This window comes from Mus musculus, chromosome X, assembly GCF_000001635.26.
Source record: "Mus musculus strain C57BL/6J chromosome X, GRCm38.p6 C57BL/6J".
Classification (NCBI taxonomy): Eukaryota; Metazoa; Chordata; class Mammalia; order Rodentia; family Muridae; genus Mus; species Mus musculus.
This window is the reverse complement of record NC_000086.7, coordinates 22066693-22092343: the sequence shown is the minus strand read 5'-3', so window position 1 is coordinate 22092343 and position 25651 is coordinate 22066693.

Sequence of the window (25651 nt, the reverse complement as noted above, 5' to 3'; positions counted from 1 at the left end):
GAGGCAGGCGGATTTTGGAGTTCGAGGCCAGCGTGGTCTACAGAGTAAGTTCCAGGACAGCCAGGGCTACACAGAGAAACCCTGTCTTGAAAAACCAAAAAATCAAAAACAAAAACAAAACAAAAAAAAAAAAGATAGAGAAAAGGAAACTATCAAGAAAGAAGGAATTAGAAAGCAACAGAAACTAAATATACCACCCAAATTTGTTGGGAATATTGTTGAGATGTTTAATTCTTAGCCAGAAAACCTCAGAATAGTGAAGCTGAGTCATAAAATTGGTGACCATTTTACTAAATTCACACTATAATCCAGATTTGAAAAATGAGCTAGCTAGGTACGGCCACTACTCTGAACTCTTCAATGTCTTTAGAGGATTGTGCAAACCCCCATGTCTAATAGAAGTGTTTCCTTTCATTGCCTGCCAGCAGAATTACATAATAAACGACATTAAAGAAAAAAGACACAAATATTATATAATTATTAATATCTGATAGATGGGAACTTTATAAACCTCTTTAGCAAATAGATTTGTAAACATCAGCCAGGAAAGAAGAATTCCATCAAGGTGGTATGTTTTGTTTTTTGTCTTTAATATGAAGAGAAGTATGCCCATTAATATCTGCGAGATGTATAATTTCAATACTGTGTTGTTTTAGAAAACATATTCTTTAAGGAGATGAAAGAAGCAGGGTGTTTCACTTAAGCTGACTTCAAACTTTCTACATAGCCCAAGGTAAACTTGAAATTTTGGCCTTTCTGATTTCATCTCTCAATATTTTTCTTTCTATTTACTCAGCTATTGATTCTTAAAAACAGTTATAACTTGCTTGGGAAGAATGTTAATGGGTCTTCAGAGAGACTGCCCACCTACTACAAAAAGGTTTCATTAAATCAATAGTATAGTTCAAGTTTCTATATGCCTTACAGATTAGGAAAACCATCTAGAACCACTAAAAACAATGTCAAATTTGAAAAAAAGCTTATTTCTTGGTTAAGAAAAGCCACTATCAGAAATCATATGGTTGTTAAATAAAAAATCTACTACTACAGTGAGTTACCTGCTTATGAATTGTAGGCCAGGGAGACTCCTGAAGCTTCACTGTGGAGATCAGTCTATGTCCTGGTATGATTTACTTCACATTATATAAATCACTGGCTTTCATACTGTCTCCTACCCTGAGAGACTCCATTTCATGTGCAACAATTGACTTCATTTTGATCTCATACACTGAGGCAAGATGACTGCATGTTTTTCTGCATATAGATGTCAGAACACCCATGAAACCGTTCCAGATGATAGAAACAAACTCAGGCCAGGGAAATAAATAATCATTGAACATGCCTTGCATACTTTCTCCTGAATTCCCCCATAGAAGTGGAAATTTAACGTTGTGATGACAAAGTTCCCACTCACCTGTCACCTGAGAAGTTTGTGTATGCATTAAGGCAGCAAAAGACAGAAACTTCCCAACTATCTTCCAGGGCTGAGCTCAGTCCTGGGTGTTCACACAACCTATTCTAATTTCTGTCCATCTATCTCTGCATTTGCCTGTCTATCAATTTGTTTATGATTCCACACCTTATGGCTACAATTTCTATGGTCCTATAATTTGGCATCAGTCCTGGAACCTGCAACGTGAATATGGATCTCCAACTCAGTTTCCTAATGTCTTTCCTACCGGCTGCACTGGCTTTTTACCTTTGTATCTGCACTCTGATTCTGCCTCCAGTAAGGCCTCTTGGAATTTCTTGAAGTTGGCCATAGCCTCTTTAATTATGCTGAAGCTATTCTGTTATATATATATATATATATATACACACACACACACACACACACAGATATGTTTACTGTGTGATAAGTAGTATGTTATCTGAAAATTAGTATTAGTAATTAAGATTGGCATAAAAATTTTTTGCTTGCCAAAAGCAAGCTATCAAGTAGAGGACTATTTGACAAATTACTGCCAACAAAATTGATGTAGCTTGTGAATTTATTGTCGTTCAATAAATTCTGGTATTAAGAATGGGCAAAAATATATGCAGAGATTTCTCCAAATTCAATTTAAAATCAATCAATCAAAAACACCCACAAGTAATAACTTTGGGAGTATTAGCTTCTACTTTTATAAGGATAAAAAATTGAATAACTGACTGTTCTCAAAGTTGCCAGAGATTTAAGGTAGAAACACAAACCATCACCTTAGAATAAAGATAAATAGATCTGAAGAAAATTGGACTAGGATCAGCTTACCAACTCTTTTTTTTTTTTTTTTTTTACAATTCTTCCTAAATGTTAAAGAGGAAGGAAAACTTTTTTGCTCACCCCTCTGCTGCAGACCCTCTGGGTCCCTTTGTCTGTGTGGAACGGGTCTCTGGGGCAGGTGGGCAAAGAATTGGTGGGTGACAGACAGACCAACACGGGAGATTGTGTAGAATCTGAATGTATTGTCACAAAGTGAACCCCAGTCTTATATAGTACAGAAAATACAAGGGGTCACAGCAGGCAAGGTATATTGAAGTTACCAGGTACAAAACAAAGGAATGACTTCAAAAGGATTTACAGGAACCAGGTAAATGTTTACAGTAAAGATAAAGCAGTCCTGCCTAGGGTCAGCTTAGTGACGGGTAAAGATTTCACACTCTAGTGCTATACCTTTGAACCTTGTGAAGGCTAGCACTAGGGGGTTCTGCTCTTGGCAGGCCTCATGAATAATGCAATATCACAACCCCCCTAATTTCTAGGCCTTGCTAAATTCTTATATGAGTGTAACTTTTACGTATCTGGAGAATCTCCATTTGTCAGGAGAATTTACCAACTTGCTTCTTATATGTAATGTAGCCTTTACTGAAGATTTCTATCTCAGTGGGATTCCCTGGCTCTATTTTGGTATTCCCTTGATTGGGTGTGATTTGCTAATGTCCTTAGTAGACCAGCTCTGAGCTACTGGCTCCGTCTTTTGTAATGCTTAATTAGTTACTGAATAGGTTGACTTCCTGACTGCATTCTAACAGGATTCTAAGCTCAAAGGCTTCTGGGACCTTGGAACAATGGGGAGACTTAACTATAACAGAATTTTTCCATACACCAGACTAACGTGGGAATAGAATATGAGTATATGGGTAAATGATAACGCCAAAACTCCAGGAGGTGAGTTTCTGTGAAATTCTTTGCCTCGTGAGTGGCTTTTAGGCTTCTCAGCCTGTCAAGCTGACTTCACTGGAGTGTGTGTGTGTGTGTGTGTGTGTGTGTGTGTGTGTGGCACTCCTCAATGACCATGATTATCCTATAAGAAAGCAAGAGAAAGGCATCACAATAAAAGAGTGCTGTGACCTAATGTCCCTTACAAAGAAATATGCAAAATGCAAAACTAGATATTGACAGATGTATTTCACATTTAAAGTTTTACTTATTATGATCCGGTATAATTTATCCAGGATAGTGCAGGTACATTAACCCAAAGGAATCACTTAAAATAATGTGCCACAACAACAGAATGAATGAAATAACTCATGATTATAAAAACTCAGCAAACGCTGGGCAATGGTGGCTCACACATTTCATCCCAGCACTCCAGAATCAGGGGCAAGAGAATCTCTGAGTTTGAGATAGAGGAATATGTTCTATGGGGGTGTAGTGAGGTATGTGGGAAGGGGGTGTGTCAGTGGACCCATGCTAAGACATCCTTTTCCCCTGAGGGACCAGCCACAAGATGGTATAGTATAGAATGGAGCTTATTCAGAGCATGGGGAGGGGAGTTAAGAGACTAATTGGGATAGAGAAAGGCAGAGAGAGGGAGAGAGTAGAGAAGTAGAGGCCAGCCATGAACACCGGGGTTGGGGGGGGGGGTGAGGGGGTTAGGGAAGACCCCAAGAGGGAAAGAGAGAAACAAGAGAACAAGAGAGGGAGGAGGGGGCAAACAGTCCCTTTTATAGTGGGTCAGGCCTACCTGGCTGTTGCCAGGTAACTGTGGGGTGGAATTTAGACAGAATACTAACAAGCCAGGTCTACAGAGTGAGTTCTAGGGTTACACAGAGAAAACCTTTCTTGAAAAACCAAATCAAACATGAAGCTCAATAAACTTCCATGATAAAAACTACAAAAAAAAAAAAAAAAAAAGCCAAACCCCCAAGCAAACAACAAAGAAAAAATTTTTTAACAAAGTCGTTTTTATTTTAGTGGTGAAAATAAAAATTTAAATTAAGACAGAAATAAGAGCCTGAGAAAGAACTCAGTGGTTAAGAGCACTTAATTCGATGGGCATGGTGGCACACACCTTTAATCCCAGCACTTGGGAGGCAGAGGCAGGCAGATCTCTGAGTTCGAGGCCAGCCTGGTCTACAGAGTGAGTTCCAGGACAGCCAAGGCTACACAGAGAAGCCCTGTCTCAAAAAAAAAAAAAAAAAAAAAAAAAGCACTTAATTCTTTTACAATAGATTCAGGTTTGGTTCCCAACACCCAAATGGCACATTGTGTACATACATACACCAACGCACACAAACATATACATAAAATCAAATAAATAGTTTTAAAGCAGCAATATAAGACAGAAATGCCAGTTTTCATTACTGCTGCTTAACATTGGCCTGTAAAATCTAACCAGATCTATTAGATACGGAACAGAACACACTCAAGTTGGGAAGGAGGACAAATTTAATTTGGTTGGTAAATGATGTGATATGTATGGAAATGTGGGAACTCACAAAGAACACACAAAAAGGCATTGTGGCCAACAAATGAATTAAGCAAAGCTCTGGGGTACAACATCAACATAGAAAAATTGGTTATATTATATATTATATAATTATATTATAATTATATATATAATTGTTATAAATTGGTTATTTTATATATTAGCCACAAACAATGTAAAAAATAAAAATAAGGAAGGAGGCCAAAACACATGCATCCTGAAAATTATTGCTGAGATGAATGAAGACCTAATTACATGAAAGTAGGATTGTATGAGTAGAGTGGGGATGGAGGAATAAGAGTGAATAACTGGGAGAAAAAAAGAGGAAAGACAGTATATGACGTATTTTACTTATATGCATAATTAATGAAAACAGTAAGAAAATTAGCAAAAAGTATATGTGCCTGAAAACATAAAATTCATTAGTATACTAAATAAAATAATAAAGGATAAGCAAGAAGATAGCTAGTAATCAATGAATACATGAAAATAATGCTATTATCTATCATTAGGAAAATCAAAATCATAAAGAAATAATACCATTTACATACTAGCATGGTTACTTTTCATATATATGGCTATAATTAATATATGTATACAACACACACACACACACACACACACACACACACACACACACACACATATATATATATAATGTGGAGTACTAAAACCCTATGGAGACATTTTTCAACCTAAGAGCCAAAGTCCCCATGTATTCCAGGATAGCTATGAATACATCTCAATGCATAAGTAGAATCAGCATCATGTCACAAAGTCAAAAGCCTGGACACTCATGTGGGCCTTAAAGCAATGTTAATAGGGGATGGAAAATAGTTCTACCTTGGACAAAATAATGTGACAATCTGTACTAAGTCAAAGCCAGAAATATTATAATATCAAGCAGTTCTCCTTTCTATGTACATATATAAAGACTTGAAAACAGATACTGTACTTTTATATTATTCCTGGAGCTTGAACTCTAATCCACAACACCAACTCTTTCTAGGAGAACAAACTAGGGCAGAGATTACAGAAATATTTGATGATATTCTGCCAATTGTGAGGGACAAGTACATATTTCTGTAAGAAATGTTCTATAAGGAGAACTTTAAAATGTTAATAGACAACATTTCTAGGCCAATTAGAAAGATCCTAATATAAAAATTCCAGGCATATGGATAGTATTTATTAATTTACTACTATGAAACTATTCTAATGCAATTATCTCTTAAAATATATTATTGTAATATTTCTTATATTTTGAAACACCACAGAAATGGCTACAATATAAAATGTAATTGTCATAGAAATAAATTACATGTAGTTTTAATTAAAGTGCTGTTTGAAACTTTGTGAACTGCAATGAAAAATTAATTATGTTATCACATATTACATATTTCAATTAACCATCTTTCTAAATTTTATTTAATTATACAAATCTTAATTTAGAACAGTTCCATCAGGCTAAAAATATACTTACATCTTAAATTTAAATGAAACATTGAATATTAAACTATTTTTTTTGCCATGCAGCTACTTTTGTCTATATATTTATTGACATTCAAATAACTTACTTTTGCTTCTGGGTTACATAACATTTTGAGTGTTATTCAAGTTGCCAAGTTAGAATATCAACTAGTAGTTCAACTCAGCTGTAAAATCTTCAAACTATAACCATGACATAATAACTAGTCTGGCAAAATAGTCCCCATGGTACAATAGTGACAGTTTTATCTTGAGGTGAACCAACATCTTTCTAATTGTACTCATGACCTGCCCAATAGAAGGGAATTCCACATATCAAAGGGACCCTTGGAAAAAGTAGAGGAACTTATATACAAGGGGCAGTGGGTTAGAAGTGGAAAATAAAGCCTCTCTTTTTTCCATGAGTCACTTTGGCATGGGAAACACATGTGTTGAGATAGCTAGCACAGCATAAACACAGAAGTGTTTCAAGTAAGGGATACATTTAGTCCATTAAAATAGTATCTTCAGGATGTGAGAAATAGGTAAGAGTCAGAGAATGTTTACACAGTGTGTGGAATAAGAACAATATGACACAATTAAGTATTTTCCAGGTGGTTGACAATATATTTATTTGCAGCTACACAGACCTGCCCAAATGGTATTAATGGGTAGCTGCTATTTCTATAATAGCACACATTTGTATAATAATGCAATATGCCTTGTGATATATATTACCTCAGTTTATTTATCATTTTATTTTAGGATAGACTTCAAATAGAACTACAAACAAAATAAAAAAACACAGACATATTATTCCATTTTTTTTCCTTTTCATATATATGAACATGTGCAAGAGTAGTCATACCTGTTGTGGCGAACCTGTGCATACATGCATGTATAAGAGGGTGTGGTAGATCCCAATTGGGATGTTCTATTACTTTTGATAGCTAGCTCCTCCAGGGTCCCCTGCCATCAACTGTGGAGGCTGTAATTACAGGTGGACATCCATGGCAAGCCAACATTTACATGTGATCTAGAGATACAAACCTAGGTCTTGTTTGAATGTCAAGTATGTTAACCAATGAGCCGTCTCCCTAGACCACAGGCTTTGTTTTCTTCCATCCATTTTGGCCATCTTTTTACTTTATTGTAACCTAACATAATCTATACTCATAATTTCATGTTCCAAGATCTATGGGTTATGTCAGAGAAAATACATCTTATGAGATCATTAACAATTGGTAACAATTTTCAAACCTTTCTCATTTTCAAAAATTATATATATTAAATGAAAGGAAACATATATTACTAAATTAGTTGTCAGTATTTTTTCCTGCACTGCTAGCTGAGTTGGAGATGGCTGTGGTGAGTTTGAGGAGTCATGTGGATAATGTGAAATGAAGTTCCCAAGAAAATTGTTACACCTTTGTTGAAGATACCACAAGGATGATGGACTGATTAGAACTTTGTGTTTACAGAGTTCAACTGTCACAAAACTAATGAAATAATATGAGTTACCTTGAGGCTCTTAGTAGCCATTTATTGCCTTTCCCTGTATCTAACCTAATATTCTTGTAACTATTACATAAAACCTTTGGAATGTTTTCTTAGATGATCACCACCTTTTACAAACCCACAAGTTAAAAATAAAATATCATTAGATAGCATCTAAAGACTATAGGAACAATTTCTCTGCTTTCCTGTAAACCTCCTACCTGATGTTCTTGCCAATGTACTTGGTAAATACTTTGATAAATGACTCTTTCATTTTGTAACTATAAACAAAAGTTTATGTAACTACTTCCTTATTGAAATAAGTAATTTGGGTCAACCTCAGTCTCTGTCTGCTTCCCCTTTGGTACAGATTAAACTATTTTATTCCCTTTGTGATGAGATCTGTATTTTGTATCAATAGTAAAAGAAAAATGTTGGCTTATCATCTTAGTGGCTAGCCCTGGTCAGTGTAAATTCACAGTGGTTACTTTATCCGCTCTATAGTTGAAAACTTTTATGTCTTTCTGTAATGAAAACTCTATTTCCATAGATCAACATAAAAATTCATGTGTGCATATTCTAATTTCTTCACTGACCCCAAATAATAAGCATGCAGAATTTTCCTGGGATTACCAGTCATATATATTTTGTAAGTTAAGAGGTTGTTTGTGTCTCTAATTTTATGCAAAATTGTTATTGAAAACAGAGGCTGTGTTTACATATGCTGGCTTTGTAACGCTTAAATATGCAAATGGTACTTTTTACTTACATATGCTTTTAGTAGTTTATTTGTTGGCATTTACAATTCAATATCATCAAATTACAATGATAAACTATTTTAACTGGAATTCTGTCAACTGTAAAGTAAAACTACAAACTAACGGCAAAGCTAGAAGATGAGAACTGCTCTTACTTTGGATAAAGAAAGACACAGAGAAATCTGTTAGGTAGAAATGAGAGTATGAATATTTATTTTAAAAGATAAAATCACCCTAAGCCATATTGACCAGAATATCTTTGTGATTTGTTCTCTACCGCAAAAATATGTGATTTTTTTCATTGGGAGAAATCCATGTGTGTGTGTGTGTGTGTGTGCGTGTGTGTGTGCGTGTATGTGCACATGTTTGTGCATGTGTTTGTGTTCACACAGGTGTGTAAACAGAGGTTGGCATAGAATTATGATTATTCCCTTACTTTAGGGTCCTGAGTGAGAAGATTATACGTCTGTATCACCACACTGAGCTAGAATACTATAAGCCCTAAGCTACACATCTTATATTTTATATACTAATTGTATAAGATAAACTTTTTATATTTAATTAATTATTAAAGTAATGATTAAAAAGTAACAAGACTCCAGTAAGATAATTTATGAAAATTGCCACAAAACTGCATTAATATGCCTATGTCAGCATTAAGTTATAAAGATATGATTAAATTATAATCACATCAGAGTCACAGGTTGACAATCATGGTCTAGATTTCTTGTATAATATTTCACTTTCCAGAAATTAACTTTAACTGTTTTTGACTTACTTTACAACTAGTATCCTCGAATTGAAGATGAATATGTATTACCAATACATATTCTTTAGTAGCCTATTAATTTTATATATTACTTGGGAACAGCTTTGCTGCAGCTCTCTATCCTCCTGTTGTAGACTGGCAATGTCTGGCTTCAGGACTTTGTTTTCCTTTGCTCCCACCTTTCTGGATTTTATTTTTTATTAGGTATTTTCTTTATTTACATTTCAAATGTTATCCCCTTTCCTAATTTTCCCTCCAAAAATCCCACTATCCTACCCACCTCCCCCTGATCCCCAAACTACCCACCCACTTCCCTGTCCTGGCATTCCCCTATACTGGGGTATCAAGCCTTCACAGGACCAAGGGCCTCTCCTCTCATTGTAGCAGAGGATAACCTACTTGATCATCAATAGGATGAGAGGTCCTAGTCACAAAGGATACATCTACTAAAAACTCCCATACCTAAGGCTTAAGTTCCTTGGAAAAGAGTGGGTAGAAAGACTGTAAGAGCCAGAGGATTGAGAAGTTTTCTGGTAGATTGTGTCTCATAGTAAGTAATGTCAGAAGTTATTGCAATAAAGTCTCACAAGTATGACTGCGTAAGCATGAGTTAAACAAGAACAATAGCAATAGAATGAAAAAGTGGATGGGGGAAAGTTCACAAGACTTCAACTCTACACAAATAGCTCCAGGCAATGGTTAGCAATTGGTTGTCCAGTACCAAGTGGTCATCCCTGAAATATGCATATAATTATCCTCGTAGACTAAGCATATTATTGCACTTATGTATTTTGAAGTATGTGTATGAACATATATATATATATGTACATATATGCATATATATATATATATATATGTGTGTGTGTGTGTTTATATTTGTGGGCATGTGTATGTAGATATGCATATGGTTGCAGGCAACCAAATGCAATGGCAACAGCTAGCATTTTTTTTTTTCCTGAGCTGAGAGCCTCTTGGAATCCCTAGATCCACATCCTGAAGGTACATTTCCCGTGGCTTGTACTAGATAGTCTCTTGGAAGACACCCCAAGTCAATTATATACTATTTTATGTTTTCTTTGAATTAATTTAAAAAATGTATTTACTTCTTTATTATAAACAATTTAATTAATTAATTTAATTTAATATGTAATTAAACTCAAAATAATGTTTTCCTCTGGCTTTTTCAAACAGTTTTTTATTCTTTCTCCAACTGTGTTGCTCTCTTTCTCCACATTTCAGATAAAGCCCAAGCCCATTTTTTCATTTAACATTTCATAACTGACCCACTCTCCCCTTCTCTGAAGCCCTTGCTCTCACCCACCCTCATTCCTTTTTGTTTATCTGGTTTATACAGCTACTATGGATTATATATACATATCTAAACATCTACAAATGGGGAACATGTGACATTTGTCTTATTATGGCATTAGCATAATTACTATAATATTTTCTTGTTTCATCCACTAATTTGTGTGTGTGTCACACATTTCCATTATCCACTCATCATTAGAAGGAGATTTAAGTTTGAAAAGATGATAAAAATACACACTGAAAAAAACCAGCATCTTCAACAAATGGTACTCAAGAACCTGAATGTCCATATGTAGAGGAATAAAATTAGAGCCATATTTTTCACCCTGTATGGAAATCAACTCCAAAATGCACCAAAGACCTCAAAAGCCCTGAAAAAACCTAAAACCCTGAAACTGCTACAAGAAAACTTAGGTAGATCCCTAAAAGAAGCATGTAGATCAAAGAACTTTCTGAATATAACTATATTTGCTGAGGAATTAAAGCAAACAATTGACAAACAGTATTTCATAAATCCAAAACAAATGCAAAAAGAAAACAAATGAGTGAAGAGGAAGTGTCCAGAGTGTAAGAGAGTCTTTGTCAGCTATATCAAAAGGAAGATTAATATTCAGAATTTATAAAGAACTCATAAACAATCCACAAAACATGTTAACCAATTAAAACATGGGGTGTGGATGTGAACAGATGGGTCTTAAAAGAGGAAATACTTCTAAGAAATAACTTTAAAAGTATTCAATATCCTTAGCTATTAAGGAAATGTAAATTAAAGCTACTTTAAAATTCCATTTAACCAGAGTGAGAATTAATAAGATCAGAAAAAGCACTGACAGTAAATGTTGGAGATGATACAGGGAAAAGGGAACCCTTATTCACTCTAGTGGGATTGTTACTGAGTGCATCCAAAAGACTGAACAGCCCATTCCAAAGATAAATCATGTTCTTTGCAGTTCTAGGAGTACGCTAGGAAATGAAAAGTGCCTCACACTTATAAATTCATTTCCGAAGACATTTGCTAAATGTTGGTCTCACATTAGAGCAAGGTCACACGAACTCGAATCCATTATTGCACATAATCATCTTTCCTGAGCTCTAAGTAAACAGGCATTTAACAAACATTGAACTGAAAGCACCATAATAAACCTTGCATGCAGAGCTAGGAAACTGTATGATATTTAAAAGGTGAGGCTGAAATTCTTCAATTGGGAAATAGAAAAGACTTGGTGCTCATTAAGCAGAGTGGAAGTGGAAATGAAAGGATGTAAGTGAGTGTAAAGGAACATAAGTGTAAAACTACAACCTGCAACTCTTTGCCTGTTTAATACTTTTTTAAAAATATGTTTTATTAGGTATTTTCCTCATTTACATTTCCAATGCTATCCCAAAAGTCCCCCATACCCACTCCCCCAATCCCCTACCCACCCATTCCCACTTTTTGACCCTGGCGTTCCCCTGTACTGGGGCATATAAAGTTTGAATGTCCAATGGGCCTCTCTTTCCAATGATGGCCAACTAGGCCATCTTTTGATACATATGCAGCTAGAGACATGAGCTCCAGGGGTACTGGTTAGTTCATATTGTTGTTCCACCTATAGGGTTGCAGATCCCTTTTTAGCTCCTTGGGTACTTTCTCTAGCTCCTCCATTGGGGGCCCTGTGATCCATCCAATAGCTGACTGTGAGCATCCACTTCTGTGTTTGCTAGGCCCCGGCCTAGTCTCACAAGAGACAGCTATATCTGGGTCCTTTCAGCATCTATTTCTACATTTGAAAAAAGCACACCAGGAAATCAGTATGGCAAGTGAACCCATTTCTAGTGAGGATGGTAGGATGAAACATCCCTAGAATGACTTTTTTAATAGAAAAAGTGATGAAAATGCACCTGACAATCAGGTAGGACAAGAGTTGAAGCACATCCCGAAGCAGGCATGGGGCATACAGAAGGTTGTGTCAGATTTTGTAATATTGTTCAATGTGTGGCTTTCTATATTTACAATGTTTCTTTTTTTTTTAAAGCTTGTTTTTCAAGGGAAGGATGGTGGTAGCAACAAGGACATGCAACTTTAAAGAACAAAGGTGAGATGAATGGTTTTTACATCACACATTTGATAGATCTGTTAATAGTTAGCTTTTATCAGCATCTTTTTCATGAAATCCCAAGCCCCTCTCCCACTGCCCATTCTCTATTTCTCTTCTTCCTTATGACCTGGTCTTACTCCCAGTCAGTCAGTGACCTGGGAAAACCAGACTTCCTGCTATCCTTGTTGATTCTGACTGAAGGTCCTGGTTATGAGGTCACATATATGTACACAATGAAAAGCCCTGATCTCAACTGGAATATATAAGGCAGGGCAGCCTGCAGCTCACACCAGTTATCACCACGTGATATAGGAAAAGTGGCTCCCTAAACCCAGACTACTCCAGCTTGTCTGCTAGATCTAGCTGTGCTGGGATCCCCCTACCTAGTACCTGTTTTCCAAAGAAAGAAGGTACCAAAGAGTGACCATGAGTATCTTATTCACCCTCCTGGATAGCATTGTGTTCACATTCTTAATTTCCATCCTGAAGATACTATTTCAGGTAATCGGTATTCAGGACACTGCCCTAACATTAAAGTAACTCCATATGTGGATGGCATGTGCTTGTAAGACCACAGTGAAAGGAAATAAACTAAGGGAAGAACATCAAATGTCACTTGCCCTCTCTACAGACCCCGGACATTTGATGTCTCCCTAGCAGGAGCTTCCCAAGCTTTCACCACTCTATTCAATAGTTGTGGTCAGTTAGAGGATCTACATAGGTCATTACTGCTATGGTTGGCTTTCAAGCCAACCTTTCAGTCACCACAAGAGAGCAGGAGAGCTGCAAGTGCCCATTCCCCACCTTTAATGTCTTAAAAATGAGTCTTTCTCTTGTCTTCTTTCACTTGCCTGATGGTATCTTGTCTAAATGGGACTTACCTTGCATTTCTTTAAAGCCACAAGTGAAATGATTTTATAATAGGATCAATGACATGTGTTAAGGATACTATTGAACTTCTTAAGGCAAGAACATTGTTTACCAGATTAACTGCCATGATTTTTTTCCCTGAATCTTTGCCTTAAAAAAACATGTGATTTTCTCATATTTTGTAGATTATTTACTATTAGATTATTTTTCTGGGCAAAAACATTTCAATTTCATATTTTCATTCCTTGATTATTGATATTGTTTCCTGTGCTATTGGAGTACTATTCTAAAAGTCCCCTTTATACTTGTAATCTTGAAATATATTCCTTATCTTTGACAATATACAAAAATTAATCCAATGTGTATCAGATCCTTACATTTAAAATCGTCGTTCCACTTTAAGAATAAGTCCTATTTCTTTCATTTCTCTCACTGCAAAAATCTGTTCATTATTATAATCAAGTTATCATGAGGAAGATTTGGGAACTGTCCAGGCTCCCACACAGAATTGTGGTTTCTATTACAGATGATTGAGTTTGAAAGGTCACTCATGTCAACACCTCTTACACTCCCAAGAGTACCTCATATTCCATCACACGGGTGCAATGGTGTGAGTCTTCTAGTCAAACAACATCAACAAACTTATGAGACCTACTTACCTACAGTTACTAGCCATAAAGAAATGAATATTGGTTTATCTGAACACCATAGTGTGCCAGCTGGTCAAATTGAAGCAAATCCTGTCTGCCAGGGACTACCCTAGCTGAAGAAAGGCTATGCATAGAGCCTCTGCGAAAGTTCCAGTAGAAACTGACAAGGAGATCAACCAATAAAATCCATGAATGGATTCAATGAATTTTATTTCTTGCAAATGTGTTTTTATTTAAAGGCATGAGATGCCAGATGCTTCAAACAGTTATTATATGCTTATATTTAATTTAAAAAAATTAAATTATTTATTTTTATTTTATGTACATTGGTGTTTTGCCTGCTTATGTGTGTGTGAGAAGGCATCCCCTGGTACTGAAGTTACAGACAATTGTGAGCTGCTGTGTTTGTTGTCTGGAAGAACAGACACTGCTCTTAACCACCGAGGCATCTCTCCAATCCCTTACAGAATTATTTACATGTATTTGCTAATACATATTTTATGGGAAAAGAGATTTGGAATCACAAAACAGAAAAGGCCTGTTCAAATGCTGGGTATTTGGTAGTAAGTTGCAGTTAAAAGTTGAGAGCTGCAATATAACAATCAGAAGATCATTCAGTTTGAAAAGTGTCATCTAATACTTTGCAGCATAATGCTGCAGTTGTCTACAAGTTTTATTAAAGTGAGAATAATTATTTGGACTTGCTTTCTATCACTGAATATACATAGTGAAAGGTATCCCTGGACACTCTACAGTACATGTATTTTATAAATTATGATATTGAAATTTGTTTTGATATTTGAAGTTAATGATACAGCTCTTTAATTACTCTTTGTAGTAGGCTTTTGAATACAACTACCTCTGTTTGAAATCCCCATAGTTCTAATTAGAGTTTTTTATCATTTAAAATGTAACTAAATCATCCTTATAACACAAGAATAGGTGGAACAACAATATGAACTAACCAGTACCCTCAGAGCTCGTATCTCTAGCTGCATAAATAGAAGAAGATGGCCTAGTTGGCCATCACTGGGAAGAGAGGCCCCTTGGTATTGCAAACTTTATATGCCCCTATACAGGGGAACGCCAGGGCCAAGAAGTGGGAGTGGGTGGGTAGGGGAGCAGGGCAGGGAGAGGGTATAGAGGACTTTCAGGATAGCATTTGAAATGTATATAAAGAGAATATCTAATAAAAATTAATTTAAAAAAAGAATAGTCTATTTTTTAAAGGAATGCCTTTTTAAGTTGTTGTAAGCTCATCTTGAATAGTAACCAAATATAGAAGGGTAATAATACATTTAATAGAATGCTATTTCAACCCATATGTGGTTGCCTACTTCTAATCATGACTATAAATCTGTATACTACAAATTAATCTCTCAAAGCTTACACATAACCTTTAATCTACACAGCAAGAAAAATCTTCAAAATTTCAATCACAAGTTCATCCTATATGTAAGTCATTGTGCAAGTCTCTTCTAAGCTATTTGTGTGTGTGTGACTACATGCCTACCACTCCTAAAAATCAATTACCAGTATAAAGAAATGCCCTAAACTTTTTTCTCTTTTGATCTTCAATCAGAAGAAGCAAATGGAAGTTTGTTGGATAAGATTATACCTTTGATTGTCTTTCACTATCTAAGTGCAAAGACAGTACTGTGTTTTTGATTCTTAATTTGGGGGGAGGTGCGCACTGGTTTCTGTGAAATTTGCATAAAACCAATGGAATCTCCCTTTTAAAATTGCACTCAAATTGTGTATGAATACACTGTAGTTGTCTTCAGAAATACCAGAAGAGGGCATCAGATCCCACTACAGATGGTTGTAAGCCACCATGTGGTTGCTGGGAATTGAACTCACGACCTCTGGAAGAGCAGTCAGTTCTCTTAGCCCGTGAGCTATCTTGTGTTCAAATACATGAGTCTATAAGGACCATTTATGATTTAAGCACTACTGTATGAATTTGTCATTTTTCTGCTCTTTCTTTCATATATATATTGCATTATGCTTGATAGATGGGTATTTTGAATTTCTGTGTGATCTGTGTTCTTTCCTTCAGTTGCTTCTCCATTTTTGTCCCTGAAGTTCTTTTAGATGGGAACAGTTCTGGGTCATAAATTTTGACTATTGATTAGTAATCCCATCCCTCCACTTGAGGCCCTGTCTATCTACTGGAGGGACTCTTCAAGTCCCCTCTCCCAGTTTTGGGCATTTTGGCTAATGTTATCCCCATTGAGTCCTTAGAGTTTCTCACCTACCAGGTCTATAGTACTTTTTAGAGGGTCCCCCATATCTCACCCTCCCCTGATGCTGCTTATTTATTCTCTTGGTCCTCTGAGCTTCTTTCCTGTCCCATACCCATACCTGATCCTGTTCCCCTTTTCCCACCCCTCCTCCCCTCTTCCACCCAGGACTCTCCCTCCCTCCCTCCCTCCCTCTGCTTCTTGTGATTATTTCCGTCCCCCTTTCTAAGTGGAGTTCAAGCCTCCTTACTTGGGCATTTCTTCTTGTTACACTTCTTATGGTCTATGGGTTGTGTCCTAGATTTTCTGTACTTTTTGGCTAATATCCACTTATCAGTGAGAATATATCATGTATTTCCTTTTAGGTCTGAGTTGTCTCACTCAGGATGATATATTCGAGTTCCATTAATTTGCCTGCAAAATTCATGTTGTCCTCATTTTTTTAATAGCTGAATAGTTTTCCATTGTGTAAATGAACCACACTTTCTGTATCCATCCTTTGGTTGAGGGACATCTTGGTTGTTTCCAGCTTCTGTCTATTTCAAGTAAGGCTGCTATGGTGGAGCATGTGTCCTTGTGGTGTGGTGGTCTTATATGTCCAGTAGTGGTATAGCTGGGTCTTTAGGCAGAAATATTTCCTATTTTCTGAGAATTGCCATATTGATTTCCAGAGTGGTTAAACCAGTTTGCAATTCCCACAAGCAATGGAAGGAAGAGTGTTCCTCTTTCTCTACATCCTCACTAGCATGTGCTATCACTTGAATTTTTTATCTTAGCCATTCTGATTGCTGTGAGGTGAAATCTAATAGAAGAGAAAGTGCGAAAGAACCTTGATCTCATTGACACAGGGTAAAATTTCCTGAACAGAACACCAATGGCTTAGACTCTAAGATCAACAATCTATAAATGGGGCCTCAAGAACCTGAAAAGCTTCTGTAAGGAAAAAGACACTGTCAATAGGACAAATTGGCAGCCTACATCCAATAAAAGGCTAATATCCAAAATATATGAATAACTCGAGAAGTTAACCTCCAAAAAATGGGGTATAGAGCTAAACAGAGGATTTACAACAGAAGAGTCTTCAATAGCCATGAAACATTTAAAGAAATATTCAAAGTCCTTAGTTGTGGGAAGCCACATGTGCCATTGCAGGGTGGTGCTGGCTACCACTGGCCACCACGCATACATAGGCAGTAAAGTGTTTTTTTTTTTTTTTGCCAAGATGAGGTTTTGAGAATTAACCAATCAGATGAGAGACAAGTTAACCAATCAGATGTGAGGCATGCAAATGAGGTGGTAAGCATAACCCATGCATAACCAATCCGGGTGTGAGACACGCCTCTCCTAGGCCTATATAAGCAGCACCAGTTCTGGGCTTGGGGTCTCTTCCCCTCTGCAATCAAGCTCTCCCAATAAACGTGTGCAGAAGGATCCTGTTGCATCGTCATTCTTGCTGGTGAGTCGGGCGTGTGCAAGACTTAGTCATCAGAGATATGCAAATCAAAACAAGCCTGAATTTCCTTAAAATTTTCATTAGTATATATTTGTTGTACAAACTAATGAATTTCTCTTTATTTTATTATACCAGGGCCTTTTATCAGGGCTGTACCAGTGGCTATGGATTTTTCCAAGGCATCACAATGAACACAAAAAATACTGAGGGCACTGGGTCTCTTATTAAGAAGTGTGGATAGCTGGGGAGTTTCTCAATGCTATGATATGGGATAAATAATCACAAGGAGATTAATGAGGGTTGAGACTGAAACAAAAGGGTATTTATCTTGGTGGTACTAGTTGCATAAGGTGAGAACATGGGGAGGATTTCAGTAAGGAAGGATGGTAGAACTAAGTATGTAATTGAATTGGGTTTCTTAGAGCTGGGCACTACCTTTAGAACCTGTGGTATGTTCGGATTTGGGACTAGATAAAGGCAGGTGAGGTGTCATCTGAATTAGAAATGAGAATAAAAAGTTTATTCAATGGTACAACTGGCTAGAAGTCCTGGGGAAGATAAATATGGAGTTGGGTGGCTAGTAGGGGATTAAGGAAATGGTCCTTAACAAAGAAATATTTGGTAAGAGATTTGGACCATTATGGTAAGAGATTCCAGAAACCAAGTAGAAAGTTGGATAGCATATTTTGGGAAAGAAAAAATAGGTCCTAGCAAAATGAGAGTATCCTCTGAGATCCTGGGGGAGCCAGATACTGGATAAGCAAGACGTGGTATTGGATGGCATATAAGGTTATAAGAACTGGACACTATCTCTTAGTGAGTACTGTGAGTAATTCTAGGGGAATAGGCAGGGGTTTGAGTAGCCTACATAGTAAAAAGGTGTAGGACCTACCCGGGGATTCAGGCAAATCCTTGTCTAGATGACTCCAAGGGCCTATGGGATGGGAAGAAGCAAGGTCTCCTTGGGGAAGCATAAGCTATGAGGTAAGAAGTAGGACCTACATCATGATTTTTTTCTGTATTCTTTGTTATAATATTTGCTTATAGGTATATAAAAAATTAAAAGTGAGTTCTGATTTTTTATTCTAACACCTTTGTTAAAATATTTTTAGTAGCTCTAAGACTTTTCTGGCAGAATTTATGGGATTTAATTTAATTATGTGATTGTATCATCTGCAAATTGAAATGATTTTCTTTCTTTCCTTTTTGAATAGTATTATTTCTATATTTTACCTGAATTTTCTGTCTGAACCTTCAAGTATTTTATAGGAAAAATAGAATATACACACATTCTTCATGATTTATTTTATATAAATTGTTTTCAGTTTTCTTTATTTTTAGTCATGTTAACTATGTTTGATGTATGTATTAGTCAGGGTTCTCTAGAGTCACAGAACTTATGGATAGTCTCTAGACAGTAAAGGAATTTATTGATGACTTACAGTCGGCAGCCCAATTCCCAACAATGGTTCAGTTGCAGCTGTGAATGGAAGTCCGAGGATCTAGCAGTTACTCAGTCTCACACAGCAAGCAGGCAAAGGAGCAAGAGCAAGAGCTAGACTCCCTTCTTCCAATGTCCTTATATTGTCTCCAGCAGAAGGTGTAGCCCAGATTAAAGGTGTGTTCCACCACACCTTTAATCCCAGATGAAAGGCGTAGCCCAGATTAAAGGTGTGTTCCTTAAACACGGAGATTCAATCTTCTGGAATCCATAGCCACTATGGCTCAAGATCTTCAAACCAAGATCCAGATAAGGATCTCCAAGCCTCCAGATAAGGGTCACTGGTGAGCCTTCCAATTTTGGATTGTAGTTCATTCTGAATATAGTCAAGTTGACAACCAGGAATAGCCACTACAATCCACCCCTTGTCAACTTGACACAAATAATATCTCATGTTCACATGAAACAATAACAAGGTTGTGAATACACCTAACATGATATAACTATCCCTCGTACAATTGCAAGCACATTTTGTAAATTTACAATGGGCATTCATATTACTTTATAATCCTCGTTTCTGCAACTGGTTATGTGGCCTTAATTGGTATTTATAACTACCTTCCTCTACTACCCATTCTGTATTTCCTTCACCTTCAGCCAGCACCTCAGCAGGTCTTGGCTCTTTTCCTGGAGGATTGACCCATACCTTCATTCCTGATGGGTCTGCGTCCTTTGTCATCCTGCTTGGATTAGGCTGTTGTAGTTTCCCATTGACTTTAATCACAGGATATGGTAGTACTAAGAGACGCCCTAAGGGATCTCCTACACTCCAGACATAATCTTGCTTACCACCATTGTGAAGAGGTAATCCAATTTCCCCATGGTAATCTGGATCTATCACCCCTCCTAACACTGTTATTCCTTTTTTAGCCTGTTGGTTTAAGGGCATTAGAAGCCTAAAATGACCAGGGGGAAGTCTGAGCTTCCAGTTCAATGGAATGTTTATTGTAGCTCCTGGTAGGAGCACTCCCCTCTCTGGAGCCAAAACTTCTAGGCCAGCAGAACCTAGAGTTATGGGGACAGGAAGCAAAAATTTTCCTAGAGGGTCACTAGGAGTGATAGTAAGTGGAACTATTCCCTTTTCCACCCCTTGATTCCTGGGCCCATGAATCCTGGCTATGGGTGAAACTGTACCATATATCGAGCACTGATTCAAAGCATATACTGCCTTCTGAAGAACTCTACCCCAGCCTTCCAAGCTGTTACCACCTAACTGGTGCTGTAACTGCGTCTTCAAAAGGCCATTCCATCTTTCTATCAGACCTGCTGCTTCAGGATGATGGGGAACGTGGTAAGACCAGTGAATTCCATGATCGTGGGCCCACTTTCATACTTCTCTGGCTGTGAAATGAGTTCCTTGGTCAGAAGCAATACTGTGTGGAATACCATGACGATAGATAAGGCATTCTGTCAATCCGTGAATGGTGGTTTTAGCAGAGGCATTACGTGCAGGAAAGGCAAATCCATAACCAGAATAAGTATCTACTCCAGTAAGAACAAAACGCTGTCCTTTCCATGAAGGAAGTGGTCCAATGTAGTCAACCTGCCACCAGGTTGCTGGCTGGTCACCTCGAGAAATGGTGCCATATCTGGGGATCAGTGTTGGTTTCTGCTGTTGGCAGATCTGGCAATCAGCAGCAGCTGTAGCCAGGTCAGCCTTGGTGAGTGGAAGCCCGTGTTGCTGAGCCCAAGCATAACCTCCATCTCGACCACCATGGCCACTTTGTTCATGTGCCCATTGAGCAATGACAGGGATGGCTGGGGAGAGAGGCTGACTGTCCACAGAACGGGCCATCTTATCCACTTGATTATTGAACTCCTCCTCGGCTGAAGTCACCTTTTGGTGAGCATTTACATGGGACACAAATATCTTCACATCCTTTGCCCATTTGGAGAGATCTATCCACATACTTCTTCCCCAGATGTCTTTCTCACCAATTTTCCAATTGTGATCTTTCCAAGTGCCTGACCATCCAGCCAATCCATTGGCTACAGCCCATGAGTCAGTGAATAATCGTACATCTGGCCATTTCTTCTTGCAAACAAACTGTAATACCATGTGTACTGCCCGAAGTTCTGCCCACTGTGAAGATTTCCCTTCACCTGTGTCTTTCAAGGTTGTCCCAGAAAGAGGTTGTAATGCTGCAGTTGTCCACTTCTGGGTTGTGCCTGCGTAACGTGCAGAGCCATCAGTAAACCAGGCTCTAGTCTTCTCCTCTTCGGTCAGTCGATCTTAGGGAACACCCCATGAGGCTATAGGCACATGTTTGGCAGAAGATGGCATTGTAACAGGAGTAGAAACAATAGGCATTTGAGCAACTTCTTCATGTAACTTGCTTGTGCCTTCAGGACCTGCTCTGGCCCGATCACATATATACCACTTCCATTTGATAATAGACTGCTGCTGTGTGCATCCCACTTTATGACTTGCAGGGTCTGATAGTACCCAGCTCATGATGGGTAGTTCAGGTCGCATAGTAACTTGGTGTCCTATTGTCAAACGTTCAGTTTCCACTAAGGCCCAATAGCAGGCCAAGAGCTGTTTTTCAAAGGGAGAATAGTTGTCTGCAGATGATGGTAGAACTTTGCTCCAAAATCCCAAAAGTCTTTTCTGTGATTCACCTACAGGGGCCTGCCAGAGGCTCCAAACAGCATCTCTATCAGCCACAGACACCTCAAGTACCATCAGGTCTGCTGGGTCATATGGTCCAAGTGGTAGAGTAGCCTGCACAGCAGCCTAGACCTGTTGAAGGGCCTTCTCCTGTTCCAGGCCCCACACAAAGCTAGCAGCTTTCCGAGTCACTTGGTAAATAGGCCTAAGTAACACACCCAAGTGAGGGATGTGTTGTCTCCAGAATCCAAATAGACCCATTAAACGTTGTGCTTGTTTCTTGGTTGTAGGAGGGGCCAGGTGCAATAACTTATCTTTCACCTTAGAAGGAATATCTCTGCATGCCCCACACCACTGGACTCCTAAGAATTTCACTGAGGTAGATGGTCCTTGAATTTTGGTTGGATTTATTTCCCATCCTCTGATACGCATATGTGTTACCAATGAGTCCAAAGTGGTTGCTACTTCCTGCTCACTTGGTCCAATCAGCATAATGTCATCAATATAGTGCACCAATATGATATTTTGTGGAAGATCCAAACGATCAAGATCCCTTCTAACTAAATTATGACACAGGGCAGGAGAGTTAATATATCCTTGAGGCAAAACTGTGAAGGTATACTGTTGGCCTTACCAACTGAAAGCAAATTGCTTCTGATTTAGTTTTCGATAATCAACTGTCATTCTCCATGATCCATCTGTTTTCTGCACTGGCCAGATAGGAGAGATAAACCGAGATGTGGTGGGAACCACCACCCCTGCATCTTTCAAGTCCTTGATAGTGGCAGTAATTTCTGCAATTCCTCCAGGAATATGATACTGTTTTTGATTCTCTATTTTCTTTGGCAGAGGCAACTCTAAAGGCTTCCATTTGGCCTTTCCAACCATAATAGCCCTCACTTTACAGTTCAGGGAACCAATATGAGAATTCTGCCAATTTCTGAGTATATCTATCCCAGTTATACATTCTGGAACTGGGGAAATCACCACAGGATGTGTCCGGGGACCTACTGGACCTACTGTGAGTCAGACATCAGTCAAAACTCCATTAATCACCTGCCCTCCATAAGCCCCTACTTTAACTGGAGGGCCACAATGTTTCTTGGGATCCCCTGGGATCAGTGTCAACTCAGAACCAGTATCCAGCAGACCCCCAAAAGTCTGATTATTTCCTTTTCCCCAGCGTACACTTTTCCCAAGTGTCCCTTGTAAAAGGCCGTAGGTCCCTCTGGGGAAGAACTGGAGAAAGGGTAACAGCAAAACCTTTGGGTGTCTTATCAAGATCCTTCCTCAGCAGAACCTGGCCACCCCTTCATTCAAGGGGTTCCGGATCTGCAAACTGTCTCAAGTCTGGAAATTGATTCACTGGCCGAGATTGCTGTTTACCACGATCTAATGTAGCCTTTCTTTCATTTGTTTGAGAATTTTTCTGCTTATACAGATCAAACAAATATGCAGTAGGCTTCCTATGTATTTCATTCCTGGAAACACTATGATTGATTAGCCAGTACCAACCGAGTCATGCCATTATAAATTTCACCTCTCCTGTGCTGACCATTACTGGGTATGTTATTATAAACATTCTTTTGTCTACGCTGTCCATTATAATAACTAGGATCACCTTGTCTCCAGCGATTCAATGCTGCCACCTGGCCCTTGTTACCTCAGAATCCAACTAAACCCAGTGAATTTAATTCATCTAATTGAGCAGAAGCATCTCCAATGCTAAGATCTGGCACAAGGAAAAGGGAAAGAACAAAACCCTTCAAATGTGCTGGTGCCCCTCTCACCAATTTGAGTCTTATAGAGCTGGTGAAAGGCATATCTTCTGGACCTTCCCATTGTGGACAATTATGCTTTACACAATATATCCACTCTAGCATTGCAATTTCCCTAAGTCTTAAAATCCCTTCATCAACACTAAGCCACGGAATATCAGGCATCTCCAAGTCATTTCCAGTAGACCATCTTTTGATAAACACCTCAGCCAAACATTCAAACAAACTTTTGACACCTTTTTTAACTATGCGAGCTTCCGTATTAAACCTAGAATCTCTACTCAGAGGACCCATGTCAATAAACTCAGCCTGCTCTAGTTTTATGTTCCTTCCACCCTTATCCCACACCCTTAAAATCCATTTCCCACACATATTCACCAGGTTTCTGCTTGAATGAATTAGCAAATTCATTAAGCTCCTTAGTAGTGTAGTGAATTTCCTCATGGACTACACTTTCTACCTCCCCTCTAGGAGCCTGTTTTGCTTTGAGTCTGGTTACAGGTCTAGAAGAAACTATTGGTGGGCCTTGAGAAACATCAGTAGTGAAAGTCATTTCTGGTTTATCAGACTCTGCAAAATTAATTTCCTCATGTGGGGAAGGCATTATTTCAAGGGGTGGGGCTGAGGGTACTACTTCCTCAGGTGGGGCAAACCCTTGAGAATCTGAAGATTCAAAATTCTCAGCTTCAACATCATCTTCCCACACATCCCCGTCCCATGTTATAGGATCCCATTCTTTGCCAATTAGAGCCCTTACTTTAACTGTCGACACACTCTGAGGCTGAGACTTGAATTTTCACTGTAGTTCAGCCAACCTTACAATCAGGGTTTCAGTTTGATTTTCTGCAACTTGAGCTCTATTGCTACAAGAGAGAAGATTCTCTTCAAGGACACACTTAGCAACTTTTAGATCATTTACTTGTGTCTGGAGCCTTTCGATTTTATCACACAACTCCTTCCTTTCATTCATCATTTTTTCCACAGATACTAAGAGCAGCCAGCCAGTAAAATCATTTTCCGATTTTTTTCCCCATCTTGTAGAAAGCTTTGTGCACTGAATCACCTAATTCATTAAGAAAATCAAGGGCATTAGGTTCTTTAAGTTCGAAATATAGTTTCAACCATGGGTCTTTAAGATTCTCTGAGCTCCCAGGAGGGAGAGAATCTGGAGAGGTTTTAATAGCTGAAAGTGCTGGTGGATCAACAAGCCAATTCCAGTATTTTAAAAGATTCATCCTTGTACTTCTGTTACTCTAGAACCACTCCTGGTACCAACTTCTGTATTAGTCAGGGTTCTGTAGAGTCACAGAACTTATGGATAGTCTCTAGATAGTAAAGGAATTTATTGATGACTTACAGTCGGCAGCCCAATTCCCAACAATGGTTCAGTCGCAGCTGTGAATGGAAGTCCAAGGATCTAGCAGTTACTCAGTCTCACACAGCAAGCAGGCGAAGGAGCAAGAGCTAGACTCCCTTCTTCCAATGTCCTTATATTGTCTCCAGCAGAAGGTGTAGCCCAGATTAAAGGTGTGCTCCACCACACCTTTAATCCCAGATGAAAGGTGTAGCCCAGATTAAAGGTGTGTTCCTTAAACTCGGAGATTTAATCTGGAATCCATAGCCACTATGGCTCAAGATCTCCTTACCAAGATCCAGATAAGGATCTCCAAGCCTCCAGATAAGGGTCACTGGTGAGCCTTCCAATTTTGGATTGTAGTTCATTCCAAATATAGTCAAGTTGACAACCAGGAATAGCCACTACAATGTATATAGCTTTTCCTACACTCATACTTCTTACTTCTATTCTTCTGGGATTTCATCATTAAATAATTTTGGACTTTATCAAACTTGTCAGAGATCTTTTATTCATCTGTTGAAGTTAGGTATTTCACTGTGGTCTTTGATATTTCAATCATTTTAGTGTAACAAATGTCTTGAGGAATTAGAATATTCTGGTGATAGAGTATATTCCTT